The 23549-nt window shown below is 42.6% G+C and overlaps 1 pseudogene across 1 annotated transcript; it reads left to right on the forward strand.

Annotated features, from left to right (window-relative positions):
* The first annotated feature begins 5393 nt into the window (after nt 1-5393).
* Nucleotides 5394-21066, forward strand: LOC149445755 (fatty acid-binding protein, liver-like; annotated as a pseudogene). Its single transcript, XR_016306343.1, has 4 exons — nt 5394-5455; nt 12888-13112; nt 17821-17910; nt 21013-21066. The product of XR_016306343.1 is annotated as a fatty acid-binding protein, liver-like (transcript).
* Nucleotides 21067-23549: the final 2483 nt, after the last annotated feature.

Here is a 23549-nt window from a genome sequence, read left to right on the forward strand (position 1 = left end):
AGATCAGGGGGTTGCGGGGGTCGGTCCATTCAATACATGCTACACCCTGATTATGGGTGTAACATGTTATGATTGGTGAACTTCTCCTTTAACCCCTCCCTACCGAGGACTTATACCCCCTTCCTGCCCAGGACAGTTTTCAGCTTTCAGCGCTGGCGCAGTTTGAATGACGATTGAGCGGTCATGCAACACTGTACCCATATGACATTTTTATCATTTTTTTTCCCACAGATTTTCTTTTGGTGGTATTTAATCCCCTCTGGGTGTTTTATTTTTTGCGCTATAAACAAAAAAATAGCAAAAAATCAAAATAAAAAGTCTTTCTTTACAAAATGTTATAATAGAAACAAACAGGTAATTGTTCTCCTTCACTGATGTGCGTTGATGAGGCGTCACTGATGAGTCGGCACTGATGACGCTACACTAATGGGCAGCACTGCTGGGCACTGAATGGCGCCACTGCTGGGCAGCACAGATGGGAAGCACTGCTGGGCACGTGAGTGGCACTGCTGGGCACGTGTGGGTAGCACTGCTGGGCAGCACAGATGGGAAGCACTGCTGGGCACATGTGGGTGGCACTGCTGGGCACGTGTGGGTGGCACTGCTGGGCAGCACAGATGGGAAGCACTGCTGGGCACATGTGGGTGGCACTGCTGGGCAGCACAGATGGGAAGCACTGCTGGGCACATGTGGGTGGCACTGCTGGGCAGCACAGATGGGAAGCACTGCTGGGCACGTGAGTGGCACTGCTGGGCACATGTGGGTGGCACTGATCATCAGTGCCAATCTGTTTTCAGACAATTGCCGGTTATCAGCAGGACTTTCCTCACACTGTGACAGCGTGAGGAAAGTGAAGCCGACGACCAGCAACTGCATTTACCCAGCGATCTGCTGTGTGATTGGACACAGCTGATCATGTGGTAAAAGGCTGCTATGACTGCCCTTTTACCACATCACGTGATCAGCTGTGTCCATAGGACACAGCAATCACGGAGATCGCCAGATGCGTGCCGCTGGGGGCACGCGGGAGGGCGCGGTCTAGGAGGATGTCGTATGACGCCCTCCCAGAACTGGACAACCGCGCTGTGGCCTTCATTCGGCTATAGGCTGGTTGTCAAGTGGTTAGGAAGCCAGTACCTGATGACGTCCTTAACAACCAGCTATTCACCAATATGCTTTGTAATGCAACACATCTAACACACCACAAAACGCACAGCAACCGCGGTATAAACGTGTGAGATATGCATATGTGTTTTTGCCGCAGGTCAGCGTGAAAGTAGCCTAAGTGATGACACAGCCCCTGTGATGTTGCTTGTCACATGGTGTTTCAGGGAAGTAAACAGAGGAAGGCTTGTGAGAATGAGAACCTATACTGGAGATCTGTGATCATGTCATTAGAGCAAAGGTGTCTTCACATCGCAGCATTTCAGGATACTGAGAATATTGGTTAGAATGCACATGTGCCAGAGGTGTCACCAGGAAGGTAAACATCAGTCTTGTATTAACCGCTTCCCGTCCGCCCTATAGCAGAAGTACTGCTACAAGGCGGCACGGGTGCACAAAATCACGTGTATATACCTGATTTTGCATTGCCAGGTAGGGGACGCACGTGTGCCCTACCTGCACCACAATTCACGGCAGTGGCTATCAGTCACCCGGTCCCGGTCGGTGATTGCCGAACATCTCCGACGGGGGGGGGGGGGTAAAGAATGGTTTGTAAACAAAACAGTTCTCTCCCCTGTCAGCTCCTGCACACTGCTTTGCATGGCTGTGCATAGCACAGCCATGCAAAGCAGTGTGCTTACAGTGAAGCACTAACACACAGCCCCATAGTAACACAGCACACAGGTTAACCCCTTGATCGCCCCACATGTTAACCCCTTCCTCCCCACTGCCATTAGTACAGTGTCAGTGGTTTTTATTAGCACTGATCACTGTATTGGTGTCCCTAGGGATGTCAGTTCCACCCAGTGTCAGAATGCCCACCGCAGTCCCGCTATAAGTTGCTGAGCGCCGTCATTACTAGTAAAAAAAAAAACAAAAACCCAGTATATATACCGCCATTTGTAAACACTATAAATATCACGTAAGCCAATTAATTTACACATATTGTCTCATAGCAAAGACATGTCACAGAATACATTTTGGCTTAACCATTAGCTGCCCGGCCAAATCCCTTAGCGTTCCGGGTGGAAGCCATATGGCATCCTCCCAGGCATGCGCAGTTTGCGCGCCTGCAGAGCCGCGCAGCGGCGCGATCTGTCACCGGCCGTGTACCTCGGACACGGCCGATGACAGATCTGAGTACCGGCCCGTTGCCGATAACATGTGACCTGCTATGACCAATCACAGCAGGTCACATGACAGTTGTATACATTGGATGGCTTCATTCATGCCATCCATTGTATACTAGTGTGTGTAGCTGTGATTGGTCACAGCGATCACATGCACAAGCTGGGCTAATCACAGCCCAGCTGTCATGTGATTAGCTGTGGCCAAATCACAGCTAAGCACAAAAAAAAAACCCCCTGAATGAATCGATGTCATTCAGGTAAATGCTTGCTTATAGCAAAGTAATTCTTTGCTGTAAGCAAATTGTGTAAAAAAAAAAAAAAATACTGATCACTTCCCCAAAGCAGTACAATGTTACTATGGTAACATTGTACTACTTTGGTCATAGTGAAATATGAAAAAAAAATCGTAATAAAGAATTAAAAATAATAAAAAAAAATTATTTATATTTTTTTTTCATACTGTCACCAGTCAGTGTCCCTGATCACCGCCATGCCAGTTATATGATGACGCTGTACTGCACTGGTGACAGTATGTAAAAAAAATTGTGAAAATATTTTTTATTTTTTCATTTTCCGAAAAATTATGACAAAAAAAATACAACTTCATGCCTCTTATGAAGTACGTCGGACTGTCTACTCTGCAAAAAGGGGTCATTTGGGGGATATCTGTACTGTTCTGACATTCTTGGGCCTCAAGAAATTAGATTGGCTGTCAGTACTTCAGGATTGATCGATATTCAGATCTATACCATAGTTTGTGAACTCTATAACTTTCCTACAAACTAAAAAATACATCCTAATTTGGGTTATTTTCACCAAAGACATGTAGCAGAATACATCTCGGCCTAAATTTATGAAGAACAATTATTTATTTGCAAACGTTTATAACGGAAACAAAGAAAAATGTGGGGGTTTTTTTCAAAATTTTTGGCCTTTTTTTGTTAATTTAGCAAAACATAAAAACCCCAGCGATGATTAAATACCACCAAAAGAAAGCTCTAGTTGTGTGAAGAAAATGATAAAATTTTAGTTTGGGTACAATGTTGTATGATTGTCATTCACAGTGTGAGAGCGCTGAAACCTGAAACATGTCCTGGTCAGGAAGGGGGTAAAAGTGCCCGGTATGGAAACGGTTAAATTTATGACGAAATGTGATTTTTAAAAATTTTTTACTGAACATGTCTAATAGCAAAAAGTCAAAAATATTGTTTTTTTTTTTCTCAAAATTGTCAGTCTATTTTTTTTTTTTATTGTGCAAAAAATAAAAACCGCATAGGCAATCATATCCCACCGTACCATTTACCAGCCGTAATGCAAAAAAATGTCCTGCTCAGGAAGGGGGGTAAATCCTCTGGAGGGCAAGTGGTTAAAGGCTAATTCCCCTTTTGTAACATGTTACCCCCATATTCAGAGTGTAACATGTTATGAACGCACTGGCCCCCGCTCCCTGCAGATCACCAGCTTTGTCAGCTAGTGAGCAATCTTCTCCCCGATAGCTGTCACATTTTTTAAAAATGTGGCCGTGTGGGACTCCATTTGCCCGGCCGTGTCACTCCTCTGTGAATGAGAAACTACTAGTCCCCAGACTTAGCGGCTGTCAGCTTGTAGTTCTCAATGAACTATCACGGCTCTGTGGAGCACTGGGGTAGTTCATTCAGTCTTCCTGTCAGTATATCTGCTTGCTGGTACATCCTGTATGGGGCGAGCAGATGTACTGACAGATCTGCAGGAGACCTGCATGGCATCAGTCATCTGCCTATCGCTGGTGCAATGCTTTCCAGGCTTCTGCAGCAAACAATAATACACATTTTTTTACCTGCGTATAAAATGTGCATTTTTTTTTTTATCAAAAGGTGAACTTATCCATGAACTAAAATGCTTTGGAAGGTGAGAATACCGGCAGCAAGTATTATGGAGTATTTTCATTCTTGGGATTAGAAAGCCTAAAGGTATAACTAAAGGAAACACTTTTTTTTTTTTGTTTGGGTAGAGAGGAGAGGGATTAGAACACCTGTCAGGTTTCTATTGCTGTCTGTGTCCCTGGAAGATTCCCCCTCTCTATTTCTCCTGTTTGGGACACAGATAGCAAAAAATAAAACTTGACAGGGGTTATAACCCTCCCTTCCTCTATCCAAAATGAAAAAAAATGTTGCCTATAGTTCTACTTTCTACCCCTATTAAAATATTGAACTGTGTCTTAGCAGGATCAGTGATGTTGTCGCCCATGCCGTCCCTTCTCCCGCTTGTCTCTTCCCCCTGGCGCCAGCATCTTAACTGTGGACACCCGGCTGTGACGCCTTGTGGTTTCACAGCTGGGTGCCCACTGCACATGCACGAGTTGTACTGCGCCTCCCGAATGGTCCAGCAATCTTCTGGGACCTGTAATGTGTCCCAGAAGACTGCGGGGGGGGAAAGAAGAGGGCATGCCAGAACCAGGGACCCGCTCCCCCCCAAAAAAGTGCGAAATGTGGCAGTGGAGGGGGGGAGGAGGCAAACCAGCAAAGCTTCCCCTTTTTGGTGGAGCTCCACTTTAATATATCCATAAATTATTTTTTTGAAATGCAAACAGTAGCTGAAATTTGATTTATTATCAGCTTCTTGAAGTCCTTTGCAGCAGAGATCAGACTAAGGGGGGGGGGTGAGAGAAGCAGTACAAGGGACCAGTTGATTGTGCTCATGTGCTGATAGGAGGAGAAGGGGACGTGACAGAAAGATTCGGCTTTCTGCTTCTCTCTTTACTGTTCAGTCCTAGGCTGGGGGAAAGGCAAGACCTGTAAGTGTTCGTTAACTGCAGCAGAAAAAAATGGGGTTCCTGCCCTGCCAAACAGGACTGTGCTGTGTGGCAGAGCTGTGTAGATCTCAGGACTGGAAGGATAGAAATACAAATCCTTTTGTCAGATAAGACCTGTATAAATATTTCAGCCATATGTTTGAGGTTAATATTATATAAAGGCTGGTATGTGTGAAATGTATTATATATTTTGTTGTTTCTTTTTTTGTATTTTCTCCTGGTTTAAGGTTCCTGCTGGTTTCTCCTTGATCAGTGATGGTCCGGTGAGCTGAGCAGTGTGTGAGATGATTCAGTAGGAAGTTGGGACCATGGGGCAGAAGAAAAAGCCATTTCTCAGGTTACTGGATTACCTGGGGATCATAGGCGCAAGGTAAGCCATGGTTCCTTTTCATGTTTTATCACTGGAGTACTACAGCAGGCATCACTCGGGCAGTTTAGTTCTATAACCAAAACACACATACATTGTCAGCAGCAATCCACTGCCTATCCAGAGCACCTTTTTATTCTTAGTAATTTCAGATCTTACACTAGAAGGATAGATGACATTTTGGCAAAAATCAATATTTCATCTCTCTGTTCTCTCCCTCCTCTTTGGCTCAGAAACAGCAGCGGGAACCATTGGCTTCTGCTGCTGTCAATCACAGCCAGTGAGGAGGAAGCCGGGCCAGGCTGTGCTTTGTGAGTCAATGGACACTCAGAGCTGGCTCGGCAGTGAACCTGCACGAGTGCTCCCATAGCCAGTGGCTTGCTATGAGGACATTTGGCAAAGGGGGAGGAGCCAGGACCACCAGCAGGGGGACCTGAGGGGAGCGCAGAGCAGGTATGTATGACATGTTTATTATTTTAAAGAAAATTAAGTGGGTTTAGAATCACTTTAAGTTGCTGTTCTGAGACAATTACAGGGGATTGCCATATCTGTTCTCCTTTTGAAAATGTAAAAGTCAACATATTTTTCAGTATAAATCCTCTAAATACATTTAAGATGCATCAAAACAAAAATATTGTAACAAAAAAAAAAAAAAAACCAAAGAACATTTTGTCCTCTATCTGCAATGCTGCTGAGAAGGACCCTTTCTCGCTGTGTGGAGCCAACGGTTGCCTTTCAGCGATCTGATACCCCACTGCTGAGTCAGAGACAGAACTCTCCAATCTGCAAGGTGCATGAGTGTCGCTGATCCCAAAGCTATAGGTCTGTCCTCTGCAGAACAACCGCTGCTTCCACAGAAAGAGCAAGGGTCCTTCACTGCACAATGCTGTCAGGGGACAGGCTTTTCTTCTCAGACTGTGACTGCTTACTATAGTAAACACACAGGCGTTGTATACTTTTTTGTTTTGAAGCCAGCAACTGAATGTTCAGCTTGGTACACACTACAAGTTTGTTTGTCTGTTCCGTTCAGCCCAGCGGTGATCCTGCCAGTAGGGTTGAATTCAGGATTCTGTGTTGACCACGTGAGTTATGTCACACCAAACTCCATAAACGGTGTCATCATGGACCTGCCTTTGTGCACCTGGACTCAATAATTTGGCAGCGTTTAGCCATGTAGTGTATGTACTGTATGATACAGCCAGCTAATTTCAGAAACCAGTTCACTGTGGTCTCTGGAAGGCTAAAGTCTGCCCATTTCATGGCACTTGTAGACATACATTATGCCATCCAGCACACTGATACAAGAAATGTTCACTTTTTGGTTGTCAGTGGTTTTTTATAAATATAACATTTTGATGGGTGTGCATAGACAGACTTGGGTCACTCTCTCCTAGTAGAAGAGAATTGGGAAGTTGGTTCAGCACATTGTGTAGGTACAGCTAAACCTGCATGGTCTCCATTTGCTGATATGCTTGCATCAGGTCTTGGGACCATAGAAATTCCAATCTGTTGGCCAGTCTCTGCGTCTTGTCTGGTTTTTAAAGTGGTAATAAAGTCTCCATTTTTTTGGCCTTTTTAATATATCAAAATCAACAAATAAAACACTCCTCTGTAAATCATTTAATTTACAAATATGAGGAAATACTTTTTCCGTTCTTGACATCTACCTTTTTTAGATCATTGAGAGTTGTCTGGGTTCTTGCAGCCCGCCCTTCCAGATCGGTCCTTCTCCAGCTGCTGTCTGTAGGCTGATGCCTCCTGTGATATCTGACGTGGATATCCCAGGAGGCTGCTGGACTGTAGTAGAAGTCATATTTGATAGAGTAAGGAGTTAATGCCCCTGTTGTTTGTTCCATCTATTTCCTTTTGGGAAATATCCTTTTACTTCCAGTTCTATGGAAAAAATCTGTCCAAAGTGAGATCTATTTGTCTATAAATTCCATTGAAAAGAATTTATTGTAAAGTAATATTGCCAAAAGAAGTTAAAAAAACCCAATGAGCTGAAGTGGTTAATGCCCATGGTTTTGAAATTGGATGTTTAACAAGCATAGATAGTGTGATGGTAAGGTGTCCACAAAACGCTGCCTGTATTATGTAACATTTCCTGTAATAGAAGTCTGCAAGTTCAAGCCACATATTTCTCTCAGTACATTTCCTTTATTTCTGTCTTCTTTAGGGAGATTCTTCCTTACCTTCTTTCTATTCAACAAATGTTAAGCTGGCCATACACGAGTTTACTTCAAACATTTTTATTTTAAGAACATGTAGCCTACAAATTTCTAACAGTAAATGTAGATTTTGTTTGGGAAAATCTATTTATTCAGAATTGAATGTTAAAAATCAAAACAAAATGTTTAACCACTTGCCGCCCAGCCACTGTAGATATACGGCGGCACTCGCAGGCAAAACCACGTTTTAAAATGTGTGTTTTGTAAACAAATAGGAGGCGTGCCGCTGCCCTATCTGTCTCACCGATCACCGCCGCAGATGTGAGTCGCCGGGTCACAGCCGGTCCTTAGCGGCTGTTTCCCGGCGATCGGCGGCAAACAGTGACATACAGCACAGCTGCAGTAGCTGTGCTGTCTGTCACTTCCCTGTCAGCTTGAGGATGAGCTGATCGAGAAAGAACAGTTTCCCTTTCTTGATCAGCCTTGTCCCGTCCAGTACACACCCCCGCCCCCTAGTAAAACACTCCCCTCACTCCTATAACCCTTCCCTGCAAAATAAAGTTAACCCCTTCCTCCCCATTGCCATTAGTACAGTGTCAGTGTTTTTTTTTTTTTGCACTGATCACTGTATTAGTGTTTTTGGGGATGTCAGTGACCCCAAGTCAGTACCCCCCAATGTCAGAATGTCCGCCGCAGTCCCGCCATAAGTCCCTGATCGCCGCCATAATTCGCTGATCGCCGCCATTATTAGTATAAAAAAAACCTAAAAATCCCAGTATCTTTCCCGCCATTTGTAAACGCTATAACTTTCACGTAAACCAATTAATTTACACATATTGGTTTTTTTTTTTTTTTTAGCAAAGACATGTCGCAGAATGCATTTTGGCAGAAATTTATGACTAAATTTGATTTTTGCATTTTTGTTTACTGGACATGTTTTGTAGCAAAAAGTCCAAAATATTGGGTTTTTTTCCTCAAAATTGTCAGCCTTTTTTTTTTATAGCGCAAAAAATAAAAACCGCACAGGCAATCAAATACCACCAAAAGAAAGCTCAATTTGTGGGGAAAAAAAGGATGTAAATTTAATTTATGTAACGTATTGCATGACCGCGCAATTGTCCGTTAAACTAGCGCAGCGCTGTATAGCAGAAAAATGGCGTAAATTGCAGTATCTATACCATAGTTTGTAGACGCTATAACTTCCACACAAAGCAATCAATATACACTTATTGGGATTTGTTTTACCAAAAACATGGAGCAGAATACATTTTGGCCTAAATTTATAAACAACTTTGAGTTTACTATATATTTTTTATAGCTGAAAGTAAAAAATATTGTTTTTCTTCAAAATGTTTGGCCTTTTTTTGTTTATTGCGTGAAAAATAAAAAGCGCACAGATGATCAAATACCACCGAAAGAAAGCTCTATTTGTGTGAAAAAAAGGACGTAAATTTCGTTTGGGTGCAGCATTGCATGACCGCGCAATTATCAGTTGAATTAGTGCAGCGCCGAGTACCAAAAAGAGGCCTGGTCATTAAGGGGGGTAATCCTCTGGAGCTCAAGTGGTTAAGTACTTTCGAACGATATTCGTCAAGTCATTGAATATACTAAGAATTTACATACGGATTTCCATACAATTGTTCAAATGAACATTCATTTGGAAATCTACTAGTGCATGGCCAGCTTTAGAATAAATGAAAGGGAAAATAAATTGTTTCTATCAGGGCACAAACAACATTAAACCTGACAAAAGGTTCTAAGGCTTCTCTACAGTGGGGGATTACCTAATAAAATTAAAAATCAAAATTAAATTGTTTACAAAATAAAATTAATCAACTCAAAGAAACGAAAAAACTTTTAAAGACATAATAGAGAAAATACTCCTAGATTGTAAGCTCGAAAGAGCAGGGCCCTTTATCCCCTCATGTTTTGCATTGTATTGGTATTGTTCTGTCACATGTTTTGTCCCCCTTTTGTAATGTACAGCGCTGAGCGAACTATTGGCGCTTTATAAATACTGTATAATAATAATAATATAATATTTGTAATGTACCCAATAACAGCCTAAAGTACATAAACCATAAACATGAGGCTGACATGAGTAAATCCTTCATACTTTTCACATTATTTTAAATAGTTGGAAAGGAGAGAAGGAAAGAAATGAAAGGAAAGATAGAGCTAGACTTTAACATACTGTAATTATACAATCAATAAAATTAACTTCACTACCCTAAATGTACTCCCCCCCCCCCCAAAATAATAATAAACATACAGCCGCTAAATAAAAAAAAGAGTAATAGTTCTATTCTATATGTTGCATATTTTCCAGCCTATAAGATATCTAAATAAGACCCGCTTTGTGAACTGTTCTGTTCTTTCTAATAGCTGGGCAAGATTGCCATGCTTTGCGGCCCCTGAAAACATATCTCATGACCCCTTGGATTATTGAGTCTGCTAAATGCTAGTGGAGCAGAATAGTTTAGTTTTCAGTGCATGTGTTCTACGGTCTGCAATGGAACAGATGGTATACTTCCAAAAGGTACATTAAGTATCAATCAAATTTAATAAGGTCTGGAAACGTCTACTGTGCATGCTTGATGTCTCAGAACAGATACACCACCTCCATTAAATCACTAGTTATTTCCTGAGACTCCATAGTCCACAGGCACTCAATCTTTCCATCATGCCACAATGTGCCAACAATTTTTTCCATCTTTTTTTCATCAACTTCTATCTTCACCCCAGTCTGGAATAATGCTCAAATGTAAAAAGGTTACAGAGTTTTGGTAAATCAAAAGGAAACATCGGCTAGTGTAAAAAGAAATAAAATAATCAATTAGGACAGCATAGTAACTTGTTTACTGATCCTTGAAGGAAGAATTTCTCTGGTGGTCTGGGCTTTGGGCACGGATTTCACAAATTGCTAATAGTTCATTTTGTAGCCCTCACTCAACTCCACTGTAAATTGTCTAGGCTAGACTCTTGTTCCCAAGTAAATCACATCATACTGCTCATGTATGAGTAGCACTACCCCCTTAGGGGCTGCTGAATTTTTACTTGGGTCTCCCTATGCTCTACACGGCCAGGCAACACACATTTTCCACACTTTGCACACTGGAGCCAAAGAACAGCCCTTGAGCTTGGTTTTATGATTTTATTAAGGGCTACGAACTTAGATGGGGTCTAGGGGTATATGGGATGCCCGAGGAACTGCAGAACTTGAGAACAAACTCCTTAGCAACTATGTACAGAAATGTGGATTTATTTATTTATTACAGGAACCTTTAGCAACAGTCTCTTTTCTGGAAGAGCACCAATGGCTCTTTGGTGTACCTCTTCACACCACAGATGAATCCTCCTCTTCATCCATCTGCCTGAGGGTATCCCTGGACAAGGGGGTCCAGGCCCAGAAGCTGCTAATTTAGCACAAGCAGTCCCAGATGAGGAGCTAGTTGGGTCTTGCACCTGACGTCCCTTTCCCCTTATCCGGCTCATGGGGTGTATGAGTACTCACTCTGTCCTCTCCTGTTAGCTTGGTGGATTGGTGGCTGCATTCAGACCTTATGCTGGGCTGGCTCCTTCCCTGCTGCACAGGCTGTCCTCCCTAGGAGATGTTGAGGCAGTGGAGATCCTCTTTTTTTCAAGCAACCTGCCTTTGGTGAGATCCCCTCCCTGGGGCACCCTTCCAGGCTCCACACTCTAGCCTTCCTCAATCCATTTTCCATCCGAAATTGCACACCTTCCCCCAGGCTCTGCACATTTGAGGGTTTCCCTGGTCACCATGCTCAACCTCCTGTCAGGGTCCCTCAAACATGCAGATCTAAGCCTCTTCCACCCCCTCCAGAAAGCTGTCAGGTTTCTGGAGAGGTGAGAGGGCCCCAGAAAGCTCTGACCTGTTAGAGCCTCCCAGCCTTTCCTGAGGTAACCTCACTCCCAGGCTGACTCATTCCCTGGCTGCTACTCAGCCTCTTTCTAATACTATCTGACTAACCTGGAGGGTGTTACATACTGTATGTGCTAGCTGCATAGAAGTTCCTGTTTGTTTAGATACAGCATATTCAGTCACCTTCAGATATCCCAAATTGTATTCTAAAATAGGTTCTCATCTTAAAATAATTTCATTATGGTGAAGAAGAAAGAAAATATTGTACATAAATAAAAGTCATTCTAAAAAAAAATTTAAAAATCCTCCCATCCTTTTCCTGGTGTAGCCACCAGTCCTTTTCACTGATGAAGGCAAAGAGTCTTGTTGAAGTCAGACTGTTATCAATCACCAAGCTAACTGACCACTAGCTACACCAGCCTCTCAACCAGGATTTGTGGAACCTCAATGTTCCTCCAGAGGTTGCTAGGGGTTCCATGAGCAAATCAATTCTGTCTTTCAGATACTGTATGTAACCACTGACATAAATGCACATTTTATCTGAAAGGGGCGGAATTCTTCACACTCACCAAAACTGTAAGGAGCTTTCTTCCCACTGACCATCATTCAGATGTGCGGTGAGCTGTAGATATAGTACTTGTATATATTAGTGGGGGTTCCCTGAGACCTCACAGTTAATTCAAGGGTTCCTCAGTGTTACAAGAGATCAGAAAGGCCAAGTTATACCTAATAACTATTCTATCTGTATGTCATAGCAAGCCAAGAGCTGCCTCTATTCATCTGTATGACCTGTACCCACAATCTCCTTAAGGGCTTGTTCACACTTGACTACATTTCTAACTCTTAAACTCTCCTACAACATTGGTATTGGCAGCAGACAGACATTAAAGAGCTTTAGTATGGGTGTTAGACTGGTGTTTTACTAGCGTTAAAAATGCCCCCTAAACTCCCTATGCACAGTTTTGAAGCGTTTTATAAGCATTTTACAAGCGTTAAAACCACACCACAAATGCCTATAATAAACTGTCATGTTATTAACGTGCCACAACTGCACTGCAAACGCCCCGCAAATGCCTGCCAGAGCATCACCATACACTTGAATGGGAGTCTTTGAAAGGCTTCAAACTCCTCCAGACTCAACATGAGGCTTCAATTTTATAATAATGTGAACAGCACTGTGTGCTGTCAATAAAATCATTTGCATAGGCATTTGAGGAGCGTTAACAACATCCCTTAAATGCCTGCTTTCCGTGCCAGTGTGAACTAAGCCTAATACCAGCACCGGCGGGTTGCAATGTCCTGGCAACCCCAAAGCAATCCTGAAATATGTGTGTGGATGCTTAGATGTGTGACTGAGACCAGTTTGAATGCAATGCCCATGCAGGCTAGTTTATGGTTTCTGGAAAGCACATAACAAAGGTATTTTACTGATTTCAGGGGTTCCTGATGACGTAATCCAGAAAAGAAAAGATCTGAAGACCATCACTGAAATTGTCCAGACTGGAAACCATTTTGTGATGACAGTGACCACAGGGCCCAGTGTCCTACGCAATGATTCACAGTCGGTGAGGAGGTTGAACTGGATTCACCGACTCATGGGAAAGTTATGGTAAGAACACCAATAGGAGGAGTTGTTAGAGGATGAAATGGTCATATTAACTTGTAGTTTTAGATAAAACTGAGCATCAAAATAATATCACAGTGTACTGGAACCTTGTTAGAAACACAATATTGTTTCTGTTTCAGAAAGGAAAGAACGTAAAAACTCCATGCCTATAGTGTCCTTGCGGGATTGAAACCACGGACTTTAAAGCCTCGTTCACACCATGGTGCAGAGATGTCAGTTTTTCTGCAAGCGCGCAACAAAATCAGTTGTTCTCTATGTGCCCTGTTCACACCACAACACTGGTATCACATGCAGTTTTTTTCTGAGCAGGAACCTGCAACATGTATAAAACTCATTGAAGCATGTATGAAAAATGTCTCTGCAAATGAAATCTGCACATCAGTTTCCATCAGTTTTTCTGCATGTATGGTGTGAACGTGGCCTAAAGCTTGACAATGTGGAATGAGATGCGTATCCTTACGCTCCATCTGGCCAATTGATGAATCTAAAATATACCCTTTAATGAGATATATATATAAAATGTGTGCTGAGTTGTAATGAATGCCTATTGGAGTGGAATGTACTGCGCACAGCAGCATGACTGGAGACCATTACAATTGTTTACCTTACATCCAAATGGTTAATAACACCAGACAAGATCACATACCATACCGTTTTAGATGAAGTGACGGCATAAAGAAGACACCGTAGTTTGATCATAAACCTATCAGATGGAATATATCATCTCTATTATGGAGATAAAGTTACCCAATGGACATGGAACAAAACAACAGAACAATCAAGTATTTTTAATGCTTGTATACAGAGGTTTTTTTCTGTTCCATAAACTACTTTTATTCACTTGCAATGTGCCTTTGAATTGGTTAGCAACTTTGACTACTCCTGCTAAGATCTCTCCTCTTCTGGGAATGTCTAATTACTGTGTGTGCTGGCCCAGCTCCTCTACCCCTCCTCTCTCTTTCCTATATAACCCTTTATGTAGCAGCTGGGTGAGGAGTGAAGAGGAATACTATAGAGCAGGGGTGTCAAACTGGTGGCCCTCCAGCTGTTGCAAAACTACAAGTCCCATCATGCTTCTACCTTTGGGAGTCACACTTGTAACTGTCAATCTTGCAATACCTCATGGGACTTTTGGCAACAGCTGGAGGGCCACCAGTTTGACACCGCTGCTATAGAGTGTCACTTGAGAGTCTGCTGATATTACATCCTAGATGGTGGCACTCAGCAGCAGTCTCAGGGCTTTTGGCTGTCTATACAAAGGAAGCTTCTATCAGTAAATAAAATGCAGACATTACATTAAATGCACATATATTCTTAAGAGATTTATTATTTAAATGGTGACAAGGTCTCTTTAACAAGTTTATTTAACCTACGTTTTTTGATGGCAGAGCAAAGCCTGTACAAACCAAAGTAAAAGGCTGGGAAGATCACATAGAATGCTGAAGAAGCAGCTAATGTTCCTTCTTGTCTACACTGATTTCTCCACTGTACGTATGGAGGCATCAATGGCTGTCTCATAGGCTGGACTTCAGACGTCTGTCTTTGTTCATCTTCATTACATTGTGGATTAATGGGACTAGTAGATTACACAATAAATATAATATTCTGCTTTCATTTAACCTCCCTGACGGTCTAATGATCTCATTATTTTTGAATGTCAAAGCGGTACATTGTTTTGCATGGAAATTTGTTGTTTTATATTGTAGGCCTGTAATTCTTAGGAATAACTTACTTAAATCTGTCCAAACAAGAGTCTAGTAAACATCCCGGGTATGATAAAGTTTGAAACACAAAATCATAAAATTATAATAAATAATTATAAAAAATAATAATACATTTAATTCAATAATGTAATCAAACCAAAAACACTGAAATTTGAAATAGAGCGCAAAGTTCGCACATCGCTGAGTTCAGTGGCAGAATCGTCGCTGTCGTCACTTTCAGTGTCTGATGATGAATTTCCCCACAAATCATTATCACTCAATTCTGCAAGTGGTTCTGATTTACTATCGCTGTTTTCTAGCTGGACTAAAACCGCTTTTGACCTAAAGGGATCCTTTTTCGATGCCATGGACATTCTCAAGTTTCCAGACAGAAAGAACGGTAAAAATGCAGGTCAGGGCACAGGACAAAGCACTCGGGACAAAATGTATGTGAAATGGTTTGATACAGGAATGGAATCCTAACAGACGGATGCTGGCACAGCGGGAGGACATTGGGGGAATCGCAGGACAAGGTAAGGATCGGGGGATCACAGGACAAGCACTACAGTGTAATCCCGAGTGTGGCTCTGGGTTGCTGCTTTTGGTATTGTAAATTAACCCAAAGTCACACTCGGGATTACCACTAGGAAGGTTAAAACTAAACTCCTGGATAAACAAATATTTTCTAAATACAAGACTCGTACTTCTTTGAATCTTGGTGTGCTCTGTGTATTTCTTCCAGATCTGTACACTCATCCATTCAGTGTGAAACCTTACCTCTGCACAGGAGTTTCCTGTAATAAAGACCAGTCACTGCTGCTCTCTCTCCTTGTGCAGGGTGACTGGTCTTGTCTCCGCCCCCTCCTGTAGTTGTCTGCAGGCAGCCTGTACTACTTTTTAAAGGTAATATCTGAGATTAGTTTCTGCAGAGTAGATGTACAAACATTTGTGGCAATTAAGGAATATAACTATTTTAATTAAGGTTTTCGTGCCCAGGGTTCAGCTTTAAGCTCACAGGAATTAAAAAGGACACTGCATTTCTGATTAGATCAAAGGGAAAAAAATTGATACTTACTGTAAACCAGAAAAATTAAAACTAATGCAGCCACCACATCTAAGGTCTGGTAAGCTGTAATCCATAAAATATTGGCTTTGGGGTTTGGATATGCTTTAAAAAGGATGTTTTGGATAGAGTTGGGCTTTAAGCACCTGCACACATTTTCTTGTGAGAGGAAAGGTTTATACTCCTATGTTTATATATATACAGTGGGGCAAAAAAGTATTTAGTCAGCCACCAATTGTGCAGGTTCTCCCACTTAAAAAGATGAGAGAGGCCTGTAATTGGCATCATAGGTAGACCTCAACTATGAGAGACAAAATGAGAAAACAAATCCAGACAATCACATTGGCTGATTTGGAAAGAATTTATTTGCAAATTATGGTGGAAAATAAGTATTTAGTCAATATCAAAAGTTCATCTCAATACTTTGTTATATATCCTTTGTTGGCAATGACAGAGGTCAAACATTTCCTGTAAGTCTTCACAAGGTTGGCACACACTGTTGCTGGTATGTTGGCCCATTCCTCCATGCAGATCTCCTCTAGAGCAGTGATGTTTTGGGGCTGTCGCTGAGCAACACAGACTTTCAACTCCCTCCAAAGGTTTTCTATGGGGTTGAGATCTGGAGACTGGCTAGGCCACTCCAGGACCTTGAAATGCTTCTTACGAAGCCACTCCTTCGTTGCCCAGGCATTATGTTTGGGATCATTGTCATGTTGGAAGACCCAGCCGTGTTTCATCTTCAATGCCCTTGCTGATGGAAGGAGGTTTGCACTCAAAATATCACGATACATGGCCCCATTCATTCTGTCCTGTACATGGATCAGTCGTCCTGGTCCCTTTGCGGAGAAACAGCCCCAAAGCATGATGTTGCCACCCCCATGCTTCACAGTAGGTATGGTGTTCTTTGGATGCAACTCAGCATTCTCTCTCCTCCAAACACGACGAGTTGTGTTTCTACCAAACCATTCTATTTTGGTTTCATCTGACCATATGACATTCTCCCAATCCTCTTCTGGATCATCCAAATGCTCTCTAGCAAACTTCAGACGGGCCCGGACATGTACTAGCTTAAGCAGGGGGACACGTCTGGCACTGCAGGATCTGAGTCCCTGGCGGCGTAGTGTGTTACTGATGGTAGCCTTTGTTACGTTGGTCCCAGCTCTCTACAGGTCATTCACTAGGTCCCCCCGTGTGGTCCTGGGATTTTTGCTCACCGTTCTTGTGATCATTTTGACCCCACAGGGTGAGATCTTGCGTGGAGCCCCAGATTGAGGGAGATTATCAGTGGTCTTGTATGTCTTCCATTTTCTAATTATTGCTCCCACAGTTGATTTGTTCACACCAAGCTGCTTGCCTATTGCAGATTCAGTCTTCCCAGCCTGGTGCAGGTCTACAATTTTGTTTCTGGTGTCCTGCGACAGCTCTCTGGTCTTCACCATAGTGGAGTTTGGAGTGTGACTGTTTGAGGTTGTGTACAGGGGTCTTTTATACTGATAACAAGTTCAAACAGGTGCCATTGATACAGGTAATGAGTGCAGGACAGAGGAGCCTCTTAAAGAAGAAGGTACAGGTCTGTGAGAGCCAGAAATCTTGCTTGTTTGTAGGTGACCAAATACTTATTTTCCACCATAATTTGCAAATAAATTCTTTTCAAATCAGCCAATGTGATTGGATTTTTTTTCTCATTTTGTCTCTCATAGTTGAGGTCTACCTATGATGCCAATTACAGGCCTGTCTCATCTTTTTAAGTGGGAGAACTTGCACAATTGGTGGCTGACTAAATACTTTTTCGCCCCACTGTGTGTATATATATATATATTTGTTTGTGAAATACAGTTATATTCATTCTGTTATTTTAAAAAAAGGAATTTATTGAAAAAAAAAAACATGAACCTGTACTATTTTTATTTTTTTACTGTTCCAGGCTGTCGTTAATCTAGTGGATGGCAAGCTGGTTGCGCAGCTTAAGGAGGTCCTCTCTGTCACTGAAGTCTCCGGAGATCTTCTCATCTCTGTAAGGATAATATGCTTCTTCTACCTGAACACCAAATGTACATTTAGGGATCATGCATAGAAAACGGTCGAACCTTATTTTTTAAACAGGGGGAACAGCCAGTAGCAACCAGTGTCAGTGGAGTGAAATACCAAACTAATGAATTGAGAGATGATCAAGAATATGTATATATTGCACACATGAATACCGTCATCTGCATCATTAATGTACGTGTTCCAAACATGATAATTGTTGTATCTTAGTGCACGCTTTTGAAACAAATCAGCTGGCTGCAGATTGAGAGAGAAATGTAAAATAACAAAAAGTAGAATTTTCCTTTTAAGTAATTTTATTTGAAGGTCTTGTGCAAGCAGCTATAAATTACGCTTGTTGCTGGGGTGCCACGGAGCCACAGCTAAAGTGTACGTTTGACCATTGAGATTTATAGAAAAACGCAAGACCCCTAGTAACCCATTTTGTAATGGGGCTTGCAAATGGCTGTGGGATGGTGCCAAGAGGCACAAGTCCCTGCCAAGCTTCTTCTTGCTACCAGAACAACCCTCCTGCTTGAGATTTTCACCATTGTGCCAGAGGCCTTCTCACAACATTTCTGGCCATTGACCTTTATATTCTAAGGAAGAAATGTCCACACAAAAAATTAGGATTGCTGCGTTTTACTGATGTTACTTTAAGATGGCATTACAGTCACATCATGTGGACATACTGTCCAGGGTCACTTGACAGCATTTTGTCAATCACATAGAGTGGACGAACCGCAGCAGTCACATGAGGAAACAGTACACTTTAGTATGCCATCTTCCCTACTTAGTCCTTTTCCTCCCGAGGTCATCAGTACTCTTGTTCTGGTTTGCGTTAGGCTGTCGGTATCCAGCTCACTGCTCCTTACAGGTAGCCTTCCTGAGACTGGACCACTGCACTCAACTCTGGCTTGGGCACATCTTCTACCAGGTCTTCCAAGGGAATAGCCTCTCCAAGGAACACTTGGCCTGGCCTAAAAGGCCTTTTGCAGCCTGCTCTAGCCTCCCTATAAGAGTCAGGATTACTAAAGCCAGCTCTTCTGGGTGCAGGTCTACATTTCCCTGTCCTCCAGCCATGTCCAGAGCCTCCACTTGCTGACTACATCTGACTAAAGGTGGGGTCTCTGGCTCCAATACCCCAACTGCACTAGGGCTGCTCCCAACCAGGCTTATATGTGGGCACTGACTCATCCAATACATCACTACAGGAGGGTTCTAGCTAAAAGGGGCCTAGCACCTGATGACACTATTCTCTGTAACCAGACACTATTCTGGAACAGAGCCACTGAATGGCAGACTAGCTAAGTGCACCTGCTTACACTTTTACTAAGGTTTTGCTTTATGTAGTTCCCCACGGAGAACATTTTTGCTAGGCCTCATGACATCCTGGTTTATTCAGAATATACATTGTAAAACCATGGTTGTGAACAAATAATGTACACATGTACAGTTGCAAGAAAAAGTATGTGAACCCCTTGGGATTATGTGGAGTTTTGCATGAATTGGGCATAAAATGTGCTCTGAACGTCATCTAAGTCATAACAATAGAAGAACACAGTCTGCTGAACATAATACTACACAAACATTAGATGTCGCCATGGTTTAATTGCACATAACATGTAAACATTCACAGTGCAGGGAGGAAAAAGTATGTGAGATCCTAGCTTAATGACTTCTCCCAGAGCTAATTGGAGCCAGGAGTGAGCCAACCTTGACTCCAATCAGTGTGATGATATTGGATGTGTTGCTGACAGCTGTCCTGCCCTTAAAAAACACACACCTGTTTTGGGTTTACTGGTTTCAAAAAGCACTGTCTGATGTGAACCATGCCTCGCAGAAAAGAGCTCTCCGAAGACCTACGATCAAGAATTGTTGACTTGCATGAAGCTGGAAAGGGTTACAAAAGTATCTCCAGAAGCCTTGATGTTCATGTGTCCACGGTAAGACAGACTGTCTACAAATGGAGAAAGTTTAGCACTGTTGCTACTCTCCCTAGGCGTGGTTGTCCTGTAAAAATGACTGCAAGAGCACAGCGCAGAATGCTGCATGAGGTAAAGAAGAATCCCAGAGTGTCAGCTAAAGACCTACAGAAATCTCTGGCACATGCTAACATTTTTGTTGACACATCTACAATAAGGAAAACATTAAACAAGAATGGAGTAGATGGGAGGACACTACGGAGGAAGCCATTGCTGTCCAAAAAGAATATTGCAGCACGTTTGAAGTTTGCAAAAGAGCACCTGGATGTTCCACAGCACTACCGGCAAAACATACTGTGGACAGATGAAACCAATATTGAGTTGTTTGGGAAGAACACACATCACTATGTGTGGAGAAAAAAAGGCACAGCACACCAACATCAAAACCTCATCCCCACTGTAAAACATGGTGGAGGGAGCATCATGGTTTGGGGCTGCTTTGCTGCCTCAGGGCCTGGACGGATTGTTGTCATTGATGGAAAAATGAATTCCAGAGTTTATGAAGACATTTTGCAGGAAAACGTACGACCATCTGTCCGCCAACTGAAGCTCCGCAGAGGATGGGTGATGCAACAGGACAATGACCCAAAGCATACAAGTAATTCAACAAAACAATGGCTGCAACAGCACAGAATACGCCTTCTGGAGTGGCCCAGTCAGAGTCCTGACCTCAACCCGATTGAAATGCTGTGGCATGACCTTAAGAGAGCGATTCACACCAGACAACCCAAGAATATTACTACACTGAAACAGTTTTGTGAAGAGGAGTGGTCCAAAATTACTACAGATCGTTGTGCAGGTCTGATCTGCAACTACAGGAAACGTTTGGTTGAGGTTATTGCTGCCAAAGGAGGGTCAACCAGTTAAGTCCAAAGGTTCACATACTTTTTCCTCCCTGCACTGTGAATGTTTACATGTTATGTGCAATTAAACCATGGGAACATCTAATGTTTGTGTAGTATTATGTTCAGCAGACTGTGTTCTTCTATTGTTGTGACTTTGATGACATTCAGAGCACATTTTATGCCCAATTCATGCAAAACTCCATGTAATCCCAAGGGGTTCACATACTTTTTTTTGCAACTATATATGTTTGTTTCTTTCAGATTTTGACCTACAAAGGAATTGTCTACAAGACAGTTGGCAAGAGACTGCAGTAGAAGAGCAGCTTATATTTGTTCAACAGTTAACCAAATACAATAAATATCATGATGAAAAAAATAAAGTTCTCCTTCTGCCTATCAATACAAGTTTAAACGCACATCTGCTGCGTGACTGCTTAAAACAGCCACACAAATTAACAAGAATGTTTGTTTATGGGTAGAAGGGGTAGTAGTTCACCCAGCCTGAGTCTTCACTGCTGTCTGGAACTCCAGTGGGGAGATCTTTAGCAACTCCAGCACTGTTTCAACAGGCTTAGTTTAGCTTTTCAGGATAGCTACTGTTGTCACCAGCTAGGATAACTTTCCAATACTGTATCATGGAGGGCCAAGTGCTGACTGGTCCTCAGCTGTTTCCCCTGTGTCAAGAGGAGGGGTTGGCTCTGAGGAAGAGGCAAGTCCTCAAAACGCATTAGCCAGTTGGAAGTCCACAGTTCCCATTGTGGACAGACACGCAGTGCAGATCGGACAGAGCTGTTCCTTTATGATGTGCCTTTGAGTGTATTGCCATTTTGTGGGTACAATACCGACTTTTATTAAATACATTTTTTAAGGTAATGCACTAGGCCAGTGCGCCCTCTGTTTGTTTTTTGCTTTATTCAGTACATTGGGACTCCCCCGGTCTTTTGAGGACAGCAAGGCGTGCATATTCCAGGACATTCGGGATGTGGTCATAATCTGTACTTCTCCCATCCTCTGGAACTCTCTACCCCAATCCATCAGACTGTCACCTTCCCTCCTCGCCTTCAGGTGCACCCTGAAAACCCATCTCTTCAGGGAAGCCTACCCCACCCTCACCTAATTGCTGATCTACACTCCTCCTACTACTCCATCCCCCACAGCCACTTCCTCCTGTACCACTATCCCCTCCCTCCTAGATTGTAAGCTCGAAAGAGCAGGGCCCTTGAACCCCTCGTGTTTTGTCTTGTTACTGTACTGTCTCATGTACTGTCCCCCACTATAATGTACAGCGCTGAGCAAACCTTTTGGCGCTATATAAATAATGTATAATAATCCCTAAGCGCAGGAGTATCTGGGTTTGGTGTTCCTTTACTGTTGTTTCCCATGTCCTGTGCTATTCTTGTATGATTCCCTTGTTTCTGACCTAGCTTCGGATTCTGCTCCTGACTTGTTTCTAAGTTCCTAACCCAGCTCTGCTCATGAATCGGTACCTCGCTGCCCACCTGTTGATGACCCTGGCTATTCCTGTGACCACGCTCCTGTCTCTGATTCCAGCTTCCAGTCCTGCTCAAGTGCCTGCCTGCCTGCCTGGCTGTTTGCTGTACAAATTCTGTACACCATTGAGTGTTCCTGCTTCAAATCTACCACTCATTCTGAACCTGCAGTGCAAGTGGAGTGCCCCTTTAATCTGGATTGGATTCCAGAGCATAGCTACCATTTCTGAACTGATGGTCCGCCAGTCTCTTGAGGAATGAACCTCCAAATGCAAGCTCTGTCAACATCTGCTGACACTTTTGTTCCTCCTGTCCCCTGGCATCCTCTGTTCCAATGCCAGTGGGATCTGGGCTGGAGATACAAGTGAGGCAGACCTCGTCATTTCCGTCTCCTATCAAGTACCAAGTATACAGATCAATAAAGTAAGAGTAAAGTCAGAACTTCTTATCTGAAAACTTGTTCTGAGTCTGCAATGAATTGAGGGTCAATGGTCAGCATGACAGGCAGCTACCATTTCCAGAAGGAAAGGTCAGCAATGGCAGTTTCTGCATTCCTCTCATTAAAAGGGTTCCTTTAAGACCCATTAATATTGGAGAATTTAAGAATGTTAAAGGGTTCGTGTCTTCTATATGATTAGCCATCACCTGAGTGACATGGATACATACAGTAAAGTTAAGTGTTATTGACAGTCTTTGTTGATATAGAGTAAAGGTGACTTGTGTAAGCCATTTCACATAGGAAATGTCCTTGCTTTTATGAATTTCTTTTAGCCCAACTGTAAATCATGTCTGCCTCTTGCCCCTGTACTATGTTTAAGTACATCTTCTATCCACCGTGCCATCTGACCAAAATCTCCAACTAAAGCTTCAAAAAATCCTGTGAAAAGCTGACACTTTATTCTAACAGTATCAAATGATTATGTTTTTATTGAACCGGGAAACACATTATTTTCAGGTTACCTGTCCCATTCTCAAAGTCCCATAGGCTGACTATTGATCTTGTAATCTAAAACTAGTGTAATTGAGCTGAACTGATAAAAGCAACTGGATAAAAGAAAAAACATGAAGAATGTGAATGGAAGGTTAAAAGATAATAACGTGAGAATACAGAGAGAAGTACAGAGTACAGAATAGAGAGGAAGCAGGCAGACTTGGAAAACAGAAATGTTCCAGCCTGATTTGCCAGCAGATGACAGGACATAGTGGACTTCTTGTTTCATGAAAAACAATGAAAATCAAAGATCTTTTATAAATGTGACAGTTATTCTGGAATTGTCACTGGAAGCAAGAGGCAGACCCCAACTGGCC

Source organism: Staurois parvus, unplaced genomic scaffold (genome assembly GCF_062004578.1).
Source record: "Staurois parvus isolate SC_StPar_1 unplaced genomic scaffold, SC_StPar_1.0 ptg000711l, whole genome shotgun sequence".
Taxonomy (NCBI): Eukaryota; Metazoa; Chordata; class Amphibia; order Anura; family Ranidae; genus Staurois; species Staurois parvus.